We start from the raw sequence: 6,251 nt of genomic DNA, 5'->3' as shown, positions 1-6,251 counted from the left end.
AACATTCAGGAATTAATTCTTTATCTCAGCCACATGCACAATACTCACGTACATGTTGTATAAAATTAGGTATTGTATTATCAGTCCAAAGTTTAAGTACTGTGTATAATGTCTGTGATAGCTGAACTATCTCTTGACAGTTGAGTGTTTAGCTGGAAAATGAAAAGTTTGTTAAATATTTCAGAAAAAATAATGCAAACTTTTTGTTATGGACTTTATAGTGATTATGGTTAACAAATAAATTAAAATGTTAATATCTTAGCAATTTCTGTCTGAACAGATCTGGCTCAGTAATTGTTGCAAGACATCACTCATTTGTACTGCTCCAGAGAGCATACACTGTCTGAATTCTTCTTGTATTCATTAATTCCTTTCCACTTCACACATAAATATGGTACTTGACATGCTGTCCTTGGTGATGTATAATAGCAATTTGCTTCTGACCTCAAGGTCACCTTCTTTTTTGTGTGTTTCTCAAGCTGAGATTTCTGGAAACTTGTGTGATGCTCATGATAGAACTGATGCTCTATAAAAACCCCTGTTGCTATGCAATAAACAGTTAATTACTGCTAAGGTTATCTTTTATTGTAAAGATACAAGCGTAGATGCTTTGCTATGCTTTTACAAGTGTAGTTGCTTTGCTACATGTGTGCCAAACTTTATTTCATGGACTGGAATGAGATATATGCCTGCTTCCATATGTACCAAAGCACTTCATACCCAGTTCAGGCTACTGTTTGCAGTTTTAAAAATCTGTGGTACTGGGTGCTGCTTACTTCCAAGGCCTGAGTTTCATGAGTAGACTCAGACTAAGGACCTGGAAGGAAACTGGAAACTCTCCACTGGGAAGAGGTAATTGTTTATCATAAAAAGCACTTCACTATAATAATTGTAATTAAGACTATGTTATATAGCGTTTAACCCTCATACTCAAAGTTCAGTAAATGCTGCAAAAACCCTGCATGAATTTGTAAGCTAGGGAGTTGTAAGGGCAATAGAGATGAGAAACAAACTCTGTCATGTGGCCTGGAGTGGTGGCTTGCAGCCCCATGCCAAAGGACATTCCAGATACAAAGAAGGAGGAAGGTAGAGGTTCCCTTTCCAAAAGCCGGTCAGTACATGTACTGGTTGTAACTTCTATCTATCCTGAAGAAAAAAAAAAGAAACAAATAAAGCAACTATCTGATGGGAAAACTTGAAGAGCAAGGAACAATGGACAATGGGTTCTACTATTTATTATTTCAGCCTACTAATGTAAAAAATGCTAAAAAATGGGAGAAGATAGTTTTTACTGAGAATTATGCACACTGGTGTGTGGATCTTCTCCACTTCATAAGTGACAGAGATTACAGGCGGTATTTCCAATAGCTACCAAAGGAAAAAAAAATAGCCAGATGAGAAGGCTATGACAACAGCCTTCTAAAGCCTCTCTCAAAGAAACTTAGACTTTTTGGTTTAGGCCACTATGTCCTGTCAGTCAGCTCTGTACTTGCCTTCAGTTTCGCAATTACTGCCCACCATCCACTCTCGACATGTGTGAATGACCCCTCCTCAGCACTTCCAGGGGTTTTCCAGGAGAATTTTTCAATTAGGATGCAGGACTTGGATGAAAGGACTGATGGTTTTGTCTTGCTTTCAGAAGAGATGTGATAGACCTTTTCCGACATCTGAGAAAGGCTTCCTAAGGGTCATCCTTGAACTGCTCAAGACCCAGATAAATAGTACTGTAAACTATTAAGATGCCTGAGTTCAGCAGTCATGTGTCTGACTTCTAGTGCTGTAGATCTTGCAATTTTCTTTACAGTTGTTCTGACTAATTCAAATTTGTGTGATTTTAAAGGTTTTAAGCTATGAAACCCCTTTTGTCATGTGCTGGAGAGTTGGGCGGGGAATAACCTGATGAAATTTACACAAGGGAAAGTGTAGAGTCCTGCATCTGGGCAGGAACAACCCCAGGTTCCAGTATAGGTTGGGAAATTACATATTAGAGAGCAGTGTAGGGGAAAGGGACCTGGGGGTCCTGGTAGACAACAGGATGACCATGAGCCAGCACTGTGCCCTTGTGGCCAGGAAGGCCAATGGCATCCTGGGGTGTATTAGAAGGGGGGTGGTTAGTAGATCGAGAAAGGTCCTCCTTCCCCTCTACTCCGCCCTGGTGAGACCCCATCTGGAATATTGTGTCCAGTTCTGGGCCCCTCAGTTCCAGAAGGACAGGGAACTGCTGGAGAGAGTCCAGCGTAGGGCAACAAAGATGATTAAGGGAGTGGAGCATCTCCCTTATGAAGAAAGGCTGAGGGAGCTGGGTCTCTTTAGTTTGGAGGAGACTGAGGGGTGGCCTTATTAATGCTTATAAATATATAAAGGGTGAGTGCCATGAGGACGGAGCCAGGCTCTTCTCGGTGACAACCAATGATAGGACAAGGGGTAATGAGTTAAAGCTGGAACACAAGAGGTTCCACTTAAATTTGAGAAAAAACTTCTTCTCAGTGAGGGTGACAGAGCACTGGAACAGGCTGCCCAGGGGAGTTGTGGAGTCTCCTTCTCTGGAGACATTCAAAACCCACCTGGACATGTTCCTGTGTGACCTCACCTAAGCGCTCCTGCTCCAGCAGGGGGATTGGACTAGGTGATCTTTTGAGGTCCCTTCCAATCCCAAACATACTGTGATACTGTGATTTCAAGCGTTTCATGCTTTCAGATATTTTCTAAACAATCTGATCATCTCAGATTTGTGCTACAAGGTTGGAAGCCCACTAGAGTGGAATTGGGATGGAGTCATTTAGTCCGTAGTTTTTCTGGCTATATTTTTTATAGCTATTATCATAATTCTGGTATACTGATATTTCAGTAGTGCAGAATTGGAAATATCCTGCCAGACCTGGATATGCTTTGGTCTGTGAACGTGAAGTCTTTTCAGATTGTGGATGTGTTGAACTAGCAGTCTAAAAGACAGTAATTGATGATATTGTTCATTTTCCTATATTTCTCCAAATCAAAATAAAATCAAACTTGCTGGAGGAAGCTGTGTGGTTCTATTTTCTCTTCAGTGGTTACACTAGGGATGGTGTGGGTGGAGAATTATGTTTCTAAGGGAGAAGAGCTGAAAACTGACCCAGAGAAGAAATGGCAGGTCAAAACCTCTGCTTGAAAAGCAGACATTTGTCACTAGAATGACTCCACACTTTTTTCTGTTGTCAGATTTTTTTGCATTAATATGAGAATATCCCAGCAGCCTTTCTGTGTGCCTTACCACTTCTGTTCTACTGAGCTTCAGGCTTCCTTCATTCTAGGAGGATTTTACTCTCACTCTTTGCACATTTCGTGGACTCTTTATGATTGAACGGTTCCTTGACTTTGTACGATTAATGTATAACAGAGGAAAGTTACCTACCTGCCTGAAAAGAAGTTTAAATATTAACATGCAGGATCATGAATGTTAGACTCAAAGAATGGAAGACTTTTCATTCAAAACATTTAATGTCAAGTTTTATAAAATGAGGGTCAGGATGCAATCTGTAGAAAAGAGGATGCATGTAGCTTCTAGCTTGTTTCTAAGGATGAACATAAGAATGAAAAAAAGTGTCTTCAGGAATTTAAAAGAATGGTAAGCCGTGTTGGTTAAAAATAAATGTAGAAAGAACAGAAGAGGTAGGGGCAATGGTCTATGTCTGCCTTCTACTCTTGTTTTTTTTTGATTTGCCTGCTCAACAGATTTATATTTTGTGCTTGTTTTGGGAATCTCTAAAAAAAGAAGAGCAATAGAAATGAAGAATTAGGTGAAGGTATGGAACACAAAAGAGCAGGGCAGAAACCAGATGGCAAAAAGAAAGTGGTGGGGCTTTTTCAAACTACTTACTCACTAGCCAGGAGTGCTGATGAAGAAGCTGGAGAAGGGTATTCCCTTCTGGCTTTTTATTCTTGTTTTCTTTCTTTCACTCCTGGTCTGTCTCTTTCTTGATGTTTAAAATCAAAACTGTGTGGCAAATTCAAGCCAAATTCAAGGATGAACTGCTCTACAAAAAAAAAAAAAAAAAAACCACAACAAACCAAAGCATTTTGGAGAGATCAGTAGAAGAGAGAAAAATAAATTTTCCATGTCATAGGTCTTAAATGTGCTGCAGCAGAGGAACAGGAGACTATACATAATTGTTGTATATAATTTATGTACAATGTGAATCTGTATTACAGACAACCATAGGAGCAGCCACTGTAATTGAAACAAATACATTTTGATCATTTTGTGTACTCTTAGGTGGGTATAGATAATATTTAGTTGTGAAAGAGAATAGGCGGGGATGGATAATATTTAGATGTTAAAGTGAAGGAACTATGTTTAAAATAATTGCCTACCATTCTGAGACAAATCCCCTTCTTCCTTTTGTCCCAAGTTGGTTTTCATAAACTGGAATGTGCAGTCTAAATTTACTGTTATGGTAGAAAAGGGGAGGTAGCATAACAATTTCTTCCCCCTATTCTTGTTTACATTCTTGATTTTAAGCTCCTGAGGCGAAGGAAATCAAATCAAGTCATCTTGAACTAAGCATTATTATTTCTGCCAGACAATGGAAACAGTTTCTCAGCATGGTAAAGGGTTTGCTGGTAGTTTCTAAAAGGAGGGAAAATAATTTTTGGTTGCCTACAGATATCCTGGCAACTGTCATTAAGGAAGGTTGTGGGCTTCCGAGATATCACTTGACCTGGTCTAAAGAGTAAAATAATCTTCCCAGGCATTGCTCAACATGGAAAGAAAACCAGAAAATTCTTGACTGGTGAGGTGCAAAATTCCTGGGTGTGTGCATGTACTATAAATTTTGGGCTATTTCTTATTGTAAAAACAAAACCAAAACAAGAAAAAATAACCCTTTCAAATAAAAAATGTTGTAAAGTACTAGTACTTTGCCTAAGACTGGAAATTATGGTTATGCAGAATATTGGAAATCACTCAAGTCCTTCATAGTTTTCAAATGAAGGCTGTTTTCTGTGTTTTCTCCTTTCCCGTTTTGAGAGAGCCCTCCATTTGAACATCTTTCCAAGATATGGTGCAGTAGGGCTGTTTGGGAAATCTCAGAGCACTTTGTGGAAAAATGATGCCTCCTCTACCATTCTTGGCATGGTCCTGGTGCTGCTGGATTCTCCAAAACCAGAGTCCTGAGGTGAGCAGAGTGGAAGACGTGGTCCTTATTTACAGACAATTAAATCCAATGCTTGCGCAGTGTTTCCTTATAAGTTGCTTACAGCTGTTTTTTTTTTCTGAATTCCTGGTTATCATTTGAAGCCCACCCCAAAAAGGATTTCCAGTCTTTGTGCAAGCCTACAAAACAAGAGGACACAAGCAAGCATTCCAGGATGAGTATTGATGCACCATTACAATATTGCTTACTGCCAGTTGAGAGAGTAAACATGGGAGAAATAATGTTAAACAAAGACCTCAGTGGGCCACGTATTCCTCCTCTTCTTCAGCATTCCTCTTTCACACCAGTTCCAGGGAGGCATCCTACTAGCCCCAGATGGTCTGATGAGCCACCCACATCTGGCTCTTCTTAAAGGAGTTAATCTTAATGAGCTGAGCAGCTGGGAAATCAGAAATGAATACCTGGAGTGATACCTTCATTTTTTCATCTGTTGATATGGGTAATTGGAGAGTCTGAAAATGTGAGACTCTGCAGTCTTGGGAGAGTGAAGGAGCTGATGAGCATTTGTGTTCTTCAGTGCTGTGGCATGAATGGCCAAGTCACTTACTTTGATCATACCAGGACTCTGCTAGTGAGGGCTTCCTCTTCTATTCTAACTATTTTAAATGAAGTGCAGAAATTTTGTGCAGCTCCTGTGAAATACACCACGGGGAAGGGTTTAGTCAATTTTGCAGAGTGGTCGCAGCACAGGCAAATCACTGACAGAAGGAGAACTGTTTTCGATTTGCCAAAGTGTAGGCTTCAATAAGTATTTCCACTAATGGAGAGGCTTTGAAAAGGCATGGTCCTATGAGCACTGCAGCCAGAGTGAGGAACTAGTCTGTTTCAGTCATGTATAGACTGCAAATCACAGCTTCAAATCCAAATACAACCAAATAAAGGTAGTATTAACCTCTTATCTAAAGGGTTCTTCACTTTCATTCTCCTGAGGTTTGGCTGCTTATAATATGGGGTATTCGCAGCTCCCAGGGTGACTTTTGTTGGGCAACTCATTAGACATCTGTGTCTCAGTTTTTCCATCACTTTGATGACAACATTTACCTACTGCACTGAGGCTGT

The sequence above is a fragment of the Streptopelia decaocto genome (assembly GCF_964273445.1).
Source record: "Streptopelia decaocto genome assembly, chromosome: 1".
Taxonomy (NCBI): domain Eukaryota; kingdom Metazoa; phylum Chordata; class Aves; order Columbiformes; family Columbidae; genus Streptopelia; species Streptopelia decaocto.
Note: the sequence above shows the minus strand (reverse complement) of the source record.